The sequence below is a fragment of the Triticum aestivum genome, chromosome 4B, assembly GCF_018294505.1.
Source record: "Triticum aestivum cultivar Chinese Spring chromosome 4B, IWGSC CS RefSeq v2.1, whole genome shotgun sequence".
Taxonomy (NCBI): Eukaryota; Viridiplantae; Streptophyta; class Magnoliopsida; order Poales; family Poaceae; genus Triticum; species Triticum aestivum.
Genome location: NC_057804.1, coordinates 319,579,611 through 319,596,515, shown reverse-complemented (window position 1 = coordinate 319,596,515; position 16,905 = coordinate 319,579,611).

Below are 16,905 nucleotides of genomic sequence, written 5' to 3'. Positions count from 1 at the left end.
TGTTAGCTTCGCCCAGCTGCTCCTGCAGGGCAGCATTGGCCTCTGCAAAAGTAGAAGAAGAAAAAGACGTCAACAGTCAACAAGGAAGAAATGCTGTTGCCGGGGAGATCCGGCCTGACTGCTCAGCAGTCGGCCCGAATCTCGGGGACTACAGCCCGCGGGTGCGCCAGTGCGCCCCCGCAGAGAAAGGAAACAAAAACTTACTCCAGCTTTCCGACAAGTCGGCGGTCCGCTTGTCCAGCTCTCGGATGCTGGAGTTGAAGGTGGCCGTGCAAAGGTTATGATAATCCTGCAATAGAGATGTCAGATGAAGTTAGTACTCGGAGCTTGCAAATTAAAGTTCCGAGCTGCCTGCTCAGGAGCCGGCCCGAAACTCGGGGACTATACCCAATGGGTGCGCTGGCGCGCCCCCACCAAGAAATACAAGGACCAAAGACGAAGAAGCAAGAAACACACCCGAATGGCCGTCCGCGAATCCAGGAACGCTTCATTGCACCGCTTGAGAGCGTCAGCCACGGCTCGGAGTTTGGCCTGGACGTCAAGGATCGCTTGGTTCAGGGTTCCTGTCCCGCCTCCTCGCACCCAGCCGGAGGGCGCGGCACTGGTTGCCTCGGTGTCCGGGATCGACATGCTTGCGGCACTAGTTTCCAGCGGTCGTGGCACCGAGACCTCCTTCGTGAGACGACGACGCGCGAGTGTGTGAGACTCAGGAGTCAGGCCCATCACCATCTTGTTCCTGGCTGATGGCGCCAATGGGGTAGCCGGCTGCTTGTCTCGCGCCCCTCCAGATGGCGGTGGCAAAGGCACGACCAAGTCCGGCATGACGACATCACCGCCTTCCCTCTCCATGGTCGGGTGCTCATGGCCGGCTCCCCCAGTTGGTGCCGCAAACTCTGACGGAGGCGACGCGAAGTTCAGGGGAATGACGAATTGCGGCTTCTGGCAGCGCGCGGCTTCTACAAGTCGTTCCTTCGCTCAGCCTCCGCCAGCTTCTTCAGCATGGTGGCCTCGGCTTGTCAGCCTCCGCCTTCTCCAGGCGGGCGGCTTCCTGCTCCTCGCGCGCCTCCTGCGCGTTTCGCTCCTGCACCTCCCAGAGGTCGGCGGCCGGATCGATTCGCCGAGTGGTGGTGGAGGTCTCCGCCGACCTAATGACGGAGGCAGCGGTCGACTTCTTGAGGGAGAGCGGGGCCCTGAAGCCAAGAAAAATAAAGCAAAGAAGTTTAGGCCGAATCAGTAAGAAAGGAAAAGCACAAGGGAAAATACTTATGCGGACACCATGGGCGGCTCCTTCGGCAGCTTCTGGAACTTGGTCACCTTCGCTGCGACCTCCTTTCGCATGGTCGCGGCGGCCGGGTTCTTGGATTTTTTCGGCGTGATGCCGAACAAGGCGGCGCCCTGCTTTCGCTTGGGCTTGCCGCCTCAAGCTGTCGGCTCGACAGAGGGGCCCGCGCCTGCATTGACGGCGCCCCGTGCGGGGCGCGGCTCATCTTCCTCGTCATGTTCATCAGGCCAAGTCTTGATGCCGCCCCCTTCTTCGGAGCTGCCTGCTCCGTCACCGCCGCCTACAGCGTTGTCCTCCAAGGCGGCCGCTCCCAAGTCGGGGTCATCCACGTCGCTTACCTCTCGGTCCGGCTGGTAGTTTCCACCCGGCCCCACGACGGCGGCCGTCACCGGAGACATGTAGATCTATGTCCCAAAGATTGACCGCTCAAGACCAAGGCAAGTACTAAAAAGAAAGAGCTGAAGAACTTACAGCAAGCGGCGGGTTGTCGTGGGAGTATGGCCGCTTGCCAAACCGCCCGGACTTTTCCGACACCTTGAGGTCGGTGATCTCATTCACCATCCGGGCCACCTCGGTAGTCAGCATGTCCCTCATGCACATCCGGCTCGGGTCGTGGTGCCCGCTCATCCGACTGATCAGATGAGGCCGGCCTTGGAGCGGGAGAACCTGGCGCTCGACAAAGGCGATGAGCAAGTCGGACGGCACGACACCCTCCGCCCCCATCAGCACTCGGAGCCAATTGATGGCGGCGGCGGTGTCGGCCGACACAGGATTTGGCTTGTAGCCCCAGTTGGCCCGAGGTTTGGCCGGGGGGCCACCTTCATAAGGCGGCAAGTTGATGAAGTCGACTGCCGGGTCGACATCTCCACATAGAAATATGATTGCTGCCACAGTTTCACCGACTGTGACAGCTTGATGATGGGGAAGGCGTTCTTCACCGACGGCCGGTGCATGGCGACGAAGGTGCCACACTGGGCCGCCTTCTCCTTAGCGGAGGTGCCCGGCTTGGTGTAGAAGAAGGCTCCCCACAGCTTGATGGTGGGGAGGATGTCGAGGTAGCCCTCGCATGCCGTGACGAAGGCGGGCAACAACATCACGATGTTGGGCGTCAGATGATGCGGCTGGAGGTGGTAGAACTCCATGAAGGAGCGGAAGAATCCGCTCGCCGGCAGGCCGAAGCAGCAGAGGAAGTGCGAACGAAAGACAACCCGCTCGTTTCCTTGCAGCGCCGGCGAGATTTCCTTCTCCGGCGGAACACACACCTTGACGAAGCTCACGCCGGGCATTCAACGTGTGGCCCGGAGGAAGGCGAGGTGGTCGTCGATCACCACCGAGCCGTCAAAGTCCCCTCCCTTCTCGCACGCCATGGAGTCCGAGCGGGAAGCTAGGGGCGAAGGAGCTTGACGGCGGCAAGCTGCGGCGGCGCCTCGACGGGGCACAGAGATGCGGCGGCAGCAGGGAAAGAAGAAGGAGAAAATGGCGATGGGAGGGGAGGGCGCGAGTGCTCCGCCGCTCCCCCTCCTCCCCCTACTTATAGCCCTCAGGCTATGAAGCCGAAGGGGCAGGGCGTGGGATCGTGGGATTAACTGCAACCACGACCCCACGACCCCGCAATTTTTTCGCAAAGTTACTGCGTAGTAACTCCCCTTAGAATCGCAACCGCCCGCCTCGGCCGCAGCGAATCCACTCGCGTGCCGAGGCCCGGTGGTGGTGGGCCCGGCCCGCTGTCACGTCCCATCAAGAGCGTGGGTTGGCAGGCTGGCCGGGCTAATGAGCGCCGCGTGGCATACTTGCGGCGGTCGGCAGGCCCATAGGCTTAGCAAGCACTCTACTTGGTTCCCGCCTTGGTGTTTCGAAATTATCTGACGAGCCCGCCTTGTCATGTCGGCTCCCGGCAGCTGGCACGCCAGGAGGCGGACCAGGAATTTAGCAAGAGCACGGCGGAGAAGGAAACTGCAGAGGCTTCTCGACTTATCAGCCGCCATGCCTAACCAGCTTCGGGGACTACTGTCGGAGTAATGGGCCTCAGGTAGCCTAACCCAAGTCCCTGAACCTTTCAAGACATTGGGCCAGTCACACCCCATGAGCCCCCAGAATGAAGCGCCACCTTCCAGAGGCCAGCTGGCTCAAGCGGCCGGCTGCCAGAAGGCGGCCACGTACCAAAGGACGACACCAAGACGGGCCGACTCCTAGCAGTCGGCTCCGTACCAGACCAGTCGGTGGGGCCCACCAGGCGGCTGGCCCCAGCAGCCGACGGAGAAGCCGGCGACCAGCGACACGGACAGCCGGGCCCTACACCTGGTCATATTACCATTGTACCCCTGGGGGGTAGGCCTATAGAAACCCCCCAGGGCACCCATGCAAAGGGCTCCCAACCTGTTAGAACTAGACTCATACGCAGAGGGAGAAGAGAGCAAGCCTTGCCTTCTTCTACCTCTAGCATACAGCTCGAGGAGCACCATTGTACTCACTAGTGCATTAGTGATCACGCGGAGACCCCGCAGAGCAGGACTTGGGGTGTTATCTCCTAGGAGAGACCAGAACCTGGGTAAAGTGCGTCGGCGTTCGTGTCCACACCTCATCCCGCTTCCAGGCACCGCGACGTTCTACTCACTCTGATGCGGAGCATCCCACGTTCATCCCCATGTACACTCCGGCTACTCTCCAAACCTCAAGTGGACTTATGACGAGACCTCAACTATGTGCCATTGGACACAAGGTGAACTCGCTCCTATCCGAATCGTCACTTTCCACATGTGAGACATGGCTACTACCTCAAACATGTGTACTATGCATGTCCAGCAACCAAGAGGAAGGCCATGGAACAGCTACGAGCATTGGACAAGACGGCGAGGACACCAAGCGTGAGGAACAAGAGGAAGAGCTGCTAGGAAGCTATAGCGCTTGGACGTCCGACAGCCTCCAGACGACCGACGATCTCCGGACGTCCGACGCCTGGAGACTCCACCAGCCAGACCGACCGCAGCCAAGGCAACCTACAGCGCCCGGACGACCGCCCGACTCCGGACGTCCGACGACTCCCAGGGCCACGGACGACCGACGGCACCGGACGACCGAACGACCAGCACCCGAGCTGAAACTACGAATGTCCGACATCTCCGGATGTCCGGACCGTCCTGAAGCTCCGGACGACCGACGTCCTCCGGACGTCCGACGCCTGTGCGTTCGCCCATGTGTTGGGCCGACGCCACTTAGCCTTTCATTCACCCATGACTATATATACTCCTCCACCTCCTCCTAGTTAGGGTTACCGTTGATTTAGCTCAAGTTAGAGATAGAGCTTCGCTCATCCATCGGATCTCCTTCTCGTGAGAGACCGCGGCCTCCTCGGAGAAGATCCTATCGGATTCAAGACCCCTCGTGGGAAGATCCCCTTGTGGATTCAAGACCTCCTCACGGAGAAGATCGGTTACCTTTGTATCCTTACCTTTGTTGATTGTGGATCATATGTATCTCTTTGTGTTCGGTGATCTTGCACTTGTGTGATTGATTCCTTGTTGGTTGAGTGTTTCTCTCGTTCTCCCCGTGTTTTCCCTCTAGTTCTTCCACGTGTTCTTCGTGATTCCCCGTAGGATCCACTCCAAACGTGAAAGATCGTCATCATAGGGTTCCACCCTACATAATCTTGGTATCATGAGCCACGTTGATCACGTTTTTGGAGCCCCTACCCCTCTTTTTCTAGCTTGATTTTGTTGATTTCGTCCTATAATTCGAAAATCCCCACCAAAAATAGCCTCATTTTTTTTGTGATTTGTTGGTTTGATGATGTTTTGTTGATTTTGATCCATGGATTTGCTTGGTTTCAAATGGATCTAGCATCTCCCCAAGTTTCCCCATCTTTCCTCCATGAAATCTCGTTAATTTTGACCCCAAAATCTCCATTTTCCGCTCAAATTCGCGCCTCGGATCTCGCATTTCGCGTTGACCCCGACCCACCGGACGACCGGAGTTTTACGGACGACCGGAGTTTTACGGACGTCCGGAGCCCTAGGAACGACCGGACGTCCGACCTTTCCCGGACGACCGGAACCCCTAACCCAAACCGAATTTACGGATTTCCGACCTTTCCGGACGTCCGACGCCCCGGACATCCGACCTTTCCGGACGTCCGTAACCTGTAGTTTCAGACTTCTGCTGATTTTTGTTTTGTCCATAACTAATTCATCCGAACTCTGATTTTGACGTTCTTTAGCTCGTTTTGAAGCTCTTGACATCCCCCTGCCCACAAAAATACCACCAACATCATTTGACACCATCAAATTTTTCAAAATTTGGCAAGTTTGCCCAGGCCCTCCACCATATCATCCGCATAGCCACCACCGACTTCCGCAACCTAACCAATTTTGTTCCCCATTATATATGTGGTTGCTTGAGTAGTGATTCGAGTCTCCTAAGGTGTTCCGGCTACTTAGGGATGATTGCTTCTTCATCAACCAGCACCACCATATCTTCCGCATAGGCGTGCCCACCATACATTTCACCATCACCAACTTAACCCAATAGTTGTTTGAGCTTGTTTGAGTTGTGGCTTGTGTCTCCTAAGGTGTTTCAACTACTTAGGGACGTCAACTTCAACATTGACTCGCATAACCCATCATCCTATTTCCACATTGCCGAGTGCAAACCACCACCGTTTTACCGCTACCACCATTTGACATTTGTCATTTGAGATTTTGAGTTCGCGGTTTTTCCGTTTCCTAAGGTGTTTCAGCTACTTAGGGATGAATCTCCATCATCTTGGTATCTACATCAAGAGCACCGCACTCATCATCGAAAAGGACGGTAACCTCGACGACACCATTGTATATTTCCCCTTGCAAATTGCATTGATAACCCCTAGCCCATTTTGCGTTACTTGCCTATCGAGACTAGCCATTTGAGTATTGCCGGCAACGTTACTTGTGCACATTAGTGATCATACTTCCCATAGCATACATACCATATCATCGTGGTGCATATATTGGTACCATATCTTGTGTCACAAGTTTGTTCCCGCATATACACAATTGCTATCTTGGTTTGTGCATTGTGCAAAAGTGGCCATAGAAAAAAAAAGAAATAAAGCTTTAAGCAAAAGAAAGAGAGCAAAGAAGCTTGTAAGCAAGTGCCATAGCATCATACCACATTGCACATAAGATTGTCATATCCGATCATCTTGGATCATCTTGAGAGAAACACCGGGAACCATACATACATAGCATACTTGGGATAGAAAGTATATCCATTTTGCATCTTATAGGTTGTGGACAAGTGTCATATCCGCCTATAGAGCAATCGTGCTAGCGTCTCTCTTGAGTTGTGTAACACGAGCGTTTTCCGTGGATTCCACATTTTGTGCTCATTCCTTGGTTGCACGACCCCATTTATCTATCCGTGTGTGTGTTTCCGTGTGCCACATATTGCTATTGGTCTATTTGTTTCACTTGCTAATTTGTGAATCTCTTTCAACATTATTGACTCTTGCTAATGTTTTGCATTAAATTTTAGTGCCACTATCCTCACCGAGCTCCTCCATAATCTCCTCCATAAGCTTTACTTGTGTAGGTGTGAGAACCGACAAGGATTGGTACCAATATTGCTATTTCATTGTCCGCATTTGAGTGAACTTGATTCATTGTCAACATCGGTCAAGGTACATTGGTATAAGTTCTTCTCTTTCTCCCACTCATATTTGCTCGAGTCTTGTGATGGATAGGCAAGGCATTTCCTCTCCTGTCCTCGACAACAACGACGACGTGAACAACTACATCACCAAAGCGTCTATACTCGATCTACAACGACAAGTGCAAGGCGCACAATCAAGATTACGAGAGCACATCGAGAAGAAGCTTTCCGCACATAAAGAGGAGCAAGATGTAAGGATGGAGGAGATTAGAGCCTTGATCAAGTCTACTTCCCCTTCGTCATCTTCAAGGCGGCGGCGACCAAGTCGATCATCTTCGGAGCGCAAACAAGATGCAAGCGCAAGTCGTCCAAGTCAACAACTACATGGCGACCACCATCACGTTCGTGATCAACATCATTATGAAGGGCAAGTCACCTCCAAGCATCATGTGCACGACGACGACGAACGACATCTTCTACGAGCTCAAGCACGACGACGACATCATCATCATCATGATGATGCTCCACAAGCACAAATGCACAAGTCCCAAGAAGCCCTACTTCATGCCAAGTACAAGCTTCAAGAGCACAAAAGAAGACCGCGAGACGACCACCACCAAGAAGGCGCTACGGCTACAACAACCACTTCGGCATCTTCGTCAAGTGCTATCAAGGCATCTTCGCCTTTGGACGTATGGCATCTTCGCCTACTTCCCACGAGTACGCCTACAACGACTTCATCAAGTCCAAGGCGACCACCTACAAGCGAGGGCGACAGTTCCATCTTCGGAAGCCCCCCAAGGAAGATGACCGAGCATGGGAAACTCCCTTCGGTCATGGAGACGAGCTACGAGGTGCCACATCATATGGGCCTCCAACAACAAGATGGCGACAAGACGGTCGAGCAAGGGCCATCCCCTTCGACCACGGTGACGAGCGTGAACCTCTTCAACAACATGAAGACGATGCCCACATTGGACTCCTCCGAGTCAAGCTACACGACTGCGCATGGAGACATTTGCACCTACATCTCTCCGACACCCACATATGTCGAGATGCCCCAAGTGCCATGTGAGGAGAGCCACCACCACATGAGTGACATGAGTGACTCCACCATACGTGACATTGAGAGCATTTCCTATGAGAGGATGAGTGTGACCACCACTAGCCCCACACATGAGAGCATGCCACACATCCTATGTGAGGTTGAGCGCCATTTGAGTGACTCCACCAACCATATGAGTGAGAGCATCCTTGAGGGAGTGAGTGAGCCACAACACTTAGTGAGTGAGGTAGTTGACACGGCATGTGAGGCCACTATGATTTCTAACGACTTAACCTCTACTCCTAGTGTGTTTTCTTCTTTGGTGCTAGGTCTCCTACATGACGATACGCCTATACGCGACGAGTCCATCCCTCCAATGGGAAAACCGATGGCCATGGTGGACGATGATCCACCCCCCACATGGTTCCATCAAGATGAAGATGACAATGATTCTATCTTCAACACCTCACCTACAACACATGAGCGACGCTCCAAAGGTAACATAGGTGATGGTGCTTCTCTTGACATCGATTGCTCCCATGATGTTGACACACCTATTACCATGCTTCATGCTAGTGAGACTTCTTCATGCCTTGACTTACCTATTTATGATGAATATGATGATGAGCATGTTGAGTTGCCTAGTTGTGATGCTATGCTCCATAGGATATCATGTGAAAATTCTATTGGTCACTTCATGTTTGACAATCCATTGAACTTGTCATATGCTATGAGTGAGATCTCCCATATTGCATCATTACAATCTCAACATAGTAACTATGCATGCCCCATTAAAATAAATCCCATTTGCACTTATGGCATAGATGACGAGATGATGGTCATTGGCCTTTGCTTCTCTTGTGATGATATTGCCATGCTTCCTTTACATGATTTGCGCAATTCATCTACTATGTCACGCCATGATCACATTGTTCCAAATATGCATTGTTTTGGATGTTGTCAATATTCTCCATGTGATGTTCCTACTAATGCTCATGAGGAGACCCCCATAGTTTCCTCATACATATTAGGAGATTTTGATGCATTCCATACTTTGCATGATTCCCATAATTGCGTGCACCATATGCATTCCATGAATAACAATGCTCTAGATATTTCTCATGATGCATTACATCCTTTCAGTCTCCATTATGCCATACATAATAACAAACCTATCATGATGGATGACATGTTTCTATATCACGCATCTCATTTATTTGAGCATTGGATATTTTGTGATAACCGACACATGCCCGTGCGCATCATGATGGATGATGTGTACATATACCATGCACACACAATTTTCTCTTTGTCTTTGTTTTGTGTAGGTACTTATGAACACTCGTCAACCTCACAATCCCATGAGTTGACGAAACGAGCTCTTGAGAGCAACGATGACTTGGGATCCCGTGGACTATCCTTACCACCGTTCCCTTCGCGCAAGGACTATGCGCATCTCTTCTACTTGGCTCTCACACGACTATGGGCTATTTACCACTTGTCACCTTATGCTCATTTTCTCGTGTTCACTTTGCATGTTATACTTGCTTCTATGCATTTTCCATGCAATTGTGACCCTTGCTTGCATCTACCCATGATTCACCATTATGATACTTCTATGTGTATTTGCATGCTTGGTGGAGATCCTTGTTGCTATTGCCATGTTTATCATGTGCCTCATACTATTGTTGATTCTTGTGTTGGCAGAGTCATGATGTTCCATTGCTATTTACATAGGACTTCTTGCCAACACCATGAACCTACTTTCCTCATATCTTGCTTTCATGCTTGTGCTATGACATGTGAATTATTCATGCCCACTATTTGCACACATGACATGCTTCCCATGATTCCTTCTAGTATGTTGCATCTTTGCACTACTAGCATGCTTGACTTGATCGCTATGATTGCTTGCTATGTTGCATCACCCATGTTCCACTATTACTTGCTTTCTTGGGTTGATGACATATATGTTGATGCCTCTCACTTGATTTGTCATGATCATTGCCTCTTGTCTCCATTAGTTGCATCTCTCATATCACCTTGTATTGAGTGGCAACTTGCTATGCTTATTGATCTTGGAGACTTGGACACTTTACTTGTGATGCATGATTTTTTGATTGAGCCTATTGCATTTGGTTGTTCTCGTATCATATGCCTCCATACTATGCAATACTCCCTTGTCATTTCTTATGATGAGCATGATGCATACACTTGTTGGGTATCTTACCACATGAATGATAGGTTTTGCACTTCTGCTAACCTCATTTGTTTTTCCGAGTGTTTGTCATGTTCTTTCATTTTGAAGGATTCACAAGGCGGTAACATCACGAGACAACTTGGTTATGTGAAGGCATACAAGATGCGCAACTCCATCATCCTTGAGAACCTCCTAAAGGTGACCTCCTTCCATTTGAGACATCCTCAAATACACATATTGGACGGGTCATTCTTTCATTGTTGTTTCCTTCTTATTGTCTAAATGATACATATATTGGATGGAGGACCGACTTTGAAGATGGACCCTATGGACCTTCAAGTTGAGGAGTGCCACGACATCGAGCTATGGTACAACACAACCCATGACAAATTTGCACCCTATGCATGGATTGACACACATTATGATTGTCTTCTTGCACCTATTCCCATGTCATCCATGATATATGAGCTTGTGCATTTTCTTAGCAAATTTGTAGTAATCTTTCTTGATGGCATATTCATACATGGTGATCATATTGCCTATCATCAATTGCATGATAACATAATTATATTGAGCATCCATTGCCATATTCATGCTATTGACAAACCGTCTCACTATGACATCATTTTGCACCGTGGTTGCATTGATCATATTTACAACACATTTGTGTGCACAATGATTGCATTTCCTCCCATGAATGCTTTGCATCTCATTCTAGATCATCTTGATAAGCTTCATGCGTTTTGTCACGACCAATCTTGCCGCACGGACTCATTCTTACATGATGGACACTTTGTGTGCGCTAACCATTGTATTTCCGAGTGTTGCTTGTGTTTGCTCTTTTTGCATGTCTATCACTCCGGCGACACCTTGGACTACTCGGATGGCGCCATGTCTTCAACTTCATCCAACTACAAGTCCGTCTACGACAACCGTTTCCATGGTGATGAGGATCACGATCCGAGGTCGGATCTTTCCCAAGGGGGGGGGGAGATGATGCGGAGCATCCCACGTTCATCCCCATGTACACTCCGGCTACTCTCCAAACCCCAAGTGGACTTATGACGAGACCTCAACTATGCGCCATTGGACACAAGGTGAACTCGCTCCTATCCGAATCGTCACTTTCCACATGTGAGACATGGCTACTACCTCAAACATGTGTGCTTTGCATGTCCAGCAACCAAGAGGAAGGCCATGGAACAGCTACAAGCATTGGACACGACGGCGAGGACACCAAGCGCGAGGAACAAGAGGAAGAGCTGTCGGGAAGCTACAGCGCTCGGACATCCGACAGCCTCCGGACGACCGACGATCTCCGGACGTCCAACGCCTGGAGACTCCACCAGCCAGACCGACCGCAGCCAAGGCAATCTACAGCGCCCGGACGACCGCCCGACTCCGGACGTCCGATGACTCCCAGGGCCAGGACGATCGACGCCACCGGACGACTGAACGACCAGCACCCGAGCCGAAACTATGGATGTCCGACATCTCCGAACGTCCGGACCGTCCTGAAGCTCTGGACGACCGACGTCCTCCGAACGTCGGACGCCTGTGCGTTCGCCCATGTGTTGGGCCGACGCCACTTACCCTTTCATTCACCCATGACTATATATACTCCCCCACCTCCTCCTAGTTAGGGTTAGCGTTGATTTAGCTCAAGTTAGAGATAGAGTGATAGAGGCGGAGGTGTCCCGTCTTTCGATGAGATGGTGGATTTCGCTTTGGTGGAAGTCGACTTTGACGATCCGACTACGAACGTGCGAGGACGTCGCGCCTTAGCAATCGCTAAACCAACTCCGAGAGGTTATTGACCACGCCGGAGCACGATCAACCTGACCACGAGGGTCTGTTTCCTGCGAGCAAACGAAGAACAAGCAAGAAACTAAGATTGCAATCTGGATATTGCGAATATAAGATGAAAGCTTTATTGATCAAGGTGGGGTTCTGTGACGCCTTTGTCTGGTCGTTGAACACAAACGAAGTACGCGAAGTTGCAGCTATGGCGAACTTTTAATTTAAACAAAACCCAAAGTCTAAACGATGCCCTAAGGGCTGTATATATGGAGGAAGAGGGGGGAATTTCGTGGCCCTTGGTGGAGGGGTCCGAAATCAACCCTATCTCTTGTTTCCCCACACATACGGACTCTAAAAATAGCCTATACTTATGTATTTCGAAATTACATGGGCCTGGCCCAATAATAAGGTGACGCAGCACCTAAAATATCCTCGGGACGAAATTTATGAAGTGGCATCTTGTATATTTCGTCCAAGGCTTCATGCACCCATTATGGTGGCTTCAAAGTCCTGAAATCATCACTTGTAACTCCGTTCTTGTTTCCCTTGCGCATGCCATCATCTCCATGCTTGTTCTTGCTCCAATGTTCATCCTTCTCCAAGCTAGGCCCTTCATTTGTAAGCAAAACAAATGTATCCAATTTAGGCAGCATCATATTCTCATGAACATTAGAATCATTACCAAGAAACGAAAGTACCTGGTAATTTAGTTGGCGTGCACGAGCTCTAGTAATTGGTCCAGTATGTATAGCAGCAGGGGTTGTGGGTGTAACAATTGTATTGATGTCCTCATCAGGTACAAGATGTGCTGAACAATTTTGAAGAGGCCATGGAGAAGATCACTGGCCTTGAGAAGACGTTCCAAACAAAGCTCGATAACAGATTTAATGAACTGCTTGCGCGTCTTCCACCACCGGCTGCACCTGTCGCACCTCTGCAACAACAACAACTACGCCCCCTTCCGAATCAGTATGGACGAGCACATCGTGTTCCTATTGAGCTAGGACAAAATTCTGGTGCCGCTGCTACTGCTGTTGGTGTTTCTTTGGCTCCTGCTACTGCTCCTGCTGGTACCCAGGAGGATGATGAGTATGCAGGCGATTATGAGGATGAGGTTGATCAAAATCAGATCTACGAGCAGCCACCAGCACCACCACCAGCAGGTCGACCTCAGGTATATATTCGTAATGGTAGGCCTGCACCACCACCTCAGGTACGCGATGATGTCCATATTCCTAAACTAAAATTGAATATTCCACCATTTGAGGGTAGATATGTTCCTGATATATATCTTACTTGGGAGTTAGAAACTGAACAACGATTTACATGTTTACAATATCCTGAGGAGAGACGAGTTGCTGCTGCTGTTTGTGCTTTCACTAGTTTTGCATGTGTATGGTGGTCTGAACATTGTAGATTATATCCTATTCCAACTACTTGGGCTGCTTTGAAAACTGCTATGCGTACGCGTTGGGTTCCACCATATTATCAACGTGAATTGCTTCAAAAATTGCAGCGTTTAAGACGAGGGAAAAATTCTGTAGAAGAATATTATCAGGAATTACAAACTGGCATGATTAGATGTGGTATTGTTGAGGAGAATGAAGCTATGCTTGCACGTTTTCTGGGTGGATTAAATAGAGAGATTCAGACCATTCTAGACTATAAGGAGTATACTAATATCACTCGTTTATTCCATCTTGCTTGTAAAGCTGAACGTGAAGTGCAGGATCGACAAGCATTGGGGCGAACTAACTTTTCTGCAGGCCGACCTTCATCATGGACACCACGTGCATCTTCTACTTCAACTGCACCAGCACCTCCATCCGGTGCCACCTCCAGCCGTGATACAAGAAAACAGGCACAACCACCATTATCTGCCAAGAGCACACCTGCAGGGCCTGCACAGCGTTCTTCTTCTTCCATGGCATCAACAGGGCACACAAGTGATATTATTTGTCGTCGTTGTAAGGGAGGAGGTCATTATGCGAGGGAATGCAAATCTCCGCGTGTGATGATTGCTACTGCGGATGGTGGATATGAGTCCGCTAGTGACTATGATGAGGAGACTTTGGCTCTTATTACACGTGAAGAACATGGTGGAGATGATTCTGATCATGAGACGCAATACATGGCTCCTGAAGACGCTGACAGGTATGAATGTTTAGTTGCTCAACGTGTTTTGAGTGTGCAGGTCACACAAGCTGAGCAAAATCAGAGGCACAATTTGTTCCATACCAAGGGAGTTGTGAAGGAACGTTCTGTGCGCGTCATCATAGACGGAGGGAGCTGCAACAACTTGGCTAGCATGGAGATGGTGGAGAAGCTTTCTCTCACCACAAGACCACATCCACATCCTCACTACATCCAATGGTTCAACAACAGCGGCAAGGTTAAGGTAACACGTACTGTTCGTGTGCATTTTAGTATCTCTACATATGCTGATTATGTTGATTGTGATGTGGTACCTATGCAAGCATGTTCCTTATTACTTGGTAGACCATGGCAATTTGATAAAAATTCTGTACACCATGGTAGAAACAATCACTATACTCTTGTTCATAAGGATAAAAATATTACTTTGCTTCCTATGACTCCTGATTCCATTTTGAAAGATGATATTAATAGAGCTAATAAAGCAAAACAGGAGACGAATAAGAGTGAAAATCAGATTGTGGCAAAAGAATTTGAGCAACAAATGAAGCCTAATAATAAACCATCTAGTGTTGCTTCTGAAATTAAATTGAAAAGTGCATGTTTATTTGCCACCAAATCTGATATTGATGAGCTAGATTTCAGCAAATTTGTTTGCTATGCTTTTGTGTGCAAAGAGGCATTATTTTCATTCGAGGACGTGTGATAGAGGCGGGGGTGTCCCGATCTTTCGATGAGATGGTAACTATTGATTTGGTGGAGACGACTTTGATGATCCGACTACAAACGTGCACGACATTGCGCCTTAGCAATCGCTAAACCAATCTCCAGAGGTTATTGACCACGCCGGTGCACGATCAACCTGACCACGAAGGTCTATTCCTGCAAGCAATCGAAGAACGAGCAAGAATATGATAAAAGCAATCTGAATATTGCAAATATGTATGAAGTATTGATAAAGGTGGGGATCCGAAAGCGGTCTTGGTCTGGTCGTTGGACACAAACGAAGTACACGAAGTTGCGTTGGCTAACTTTTAACTAAACAAATCCCAAGGAAAAGCTACTAGATGGATCTACTTATATAGGAGCAAGGGGTGGCGGCCAAGGAGGTGGGAGGACGTCCCAAGGCAGCCTAAAACTAAATCTAGGTCGTACAAGGCCAATGGGCCCAAGTGGAGGTGATGTAACACCTTTGGACTTGTAGTTTGACTCGGATTCTGCTGCAGCATCAGATTGTTTTGTCCACAACTCAACGCTCCGGACGAATTTGATGGTGATTCCAATTGGGTTGGAAAGTGCACGAAATCTAGTTTCCAACAAAAAAAGAATCACCCAATTCGGAGTCCGTATGAAAAACTTGTGTGCGTTTTGAGTCAGGTGTGTCTGTGCAGTCCGAATCTGAATCCAGAACGTGAGAGACTTGGACTCTATCTTCTCTTGGGCCAAAAGTGACGTGAGAGAACTTTTTGGACAGCAAATAAACATCTCTTTCTTCCTTATCTTCATATGTGGATTGTACAAATGTCCCATACACCTGCAATTAGACAAAACACAAAAGTGTGTGAAGTATTTTTGTTCTGGATAACATAAATAGATTATTGAATAGTTTGCACTAGAAATCACCTGACAAATATGCATATATGCAATATTTTTGGTCATATCCAAGGTAGTCATGTCCTCATCACGATTATAAGCAAATTCAATATGAGGCAAGCATTCCTCCCACATTTTCTTATTATTCTTCAAAACAGCCCTAAGCATAGTAGACAACGTTCTATTGACTACTTCAGTTTGTCCATCAGTTTGGGGGTGACAAGTAGTACTAAAAAGCAGTTTAGTCCCCAACTTAGCCCATAAACATCTCCAAAAGTGGCTAAGAAATTTAGTATCACGATCTGAAACAATAGTATTTGGCACACCATGCAAGCGAATAATTTCACGAAAGAACAAATCAGCAACATTAACAGCATCATCGCTTTTATGACATGGTATAAAGTGTGCCATTTTCGAGAATCTATCCACGACAACAAATATGCTATCCCTCCCCTTCTTTGTTCGAGGTAAACCTAAAACAAAGTCCATAGATATATCCTCCCAAGGAACACTAGGTACAGGCAAAGGCATATATAAACCATGAGGATTGAGTCGTGACTTAGCTTTTTGACATGTAGTGCATCGAGCAATAAAACGCTCAACATCCCGTCTCATCTTTGGCCAAAAGAAATGTGTAGCAAGTACGTCCTCCGTCTTCTTCACGCCAAAGTGTCCCATTAATCCTCCTCCATGCGCCTCCTGCAACAACAAAAGACGAAGGAGCTAGCTGGAATGCATAGCTTGTTAGCACGAAACACAAATCCATCGTTAACGACAAACTTGTTCCACATTCTTCCTTCTTTACAATTCTGCATTACATCTTTAAAATCAGCATCATGCACATATTGATCTTTGATGGTCTCCAAACCAAATATTTTGAAGTCAAGTTGTGAAAGCATAGTATAGCGACGAGACAATGCATCAGCAATAACATTTTCTTTTCCCTTCTTGTGTTTAATGACATAAGGAAAAGTCTCAATGAATTCAACCCATTTAGCATGTCTACGATTCAGTTTAGCTTGACTTTTAATATGTTTCAAAGATTCATGATCAGAATGTATAACAAATTCTTTGGGCCATAAATAATGTTGCCATGTTTCTAAAGTCCGAACAAGAGCATATAATTCTTTATCATAAGTAGAATAATTCAGACTAGGCCCACTCAATTTTTCAGAAAAGTATGCAACAGGTTTGCCATCTTGTAAT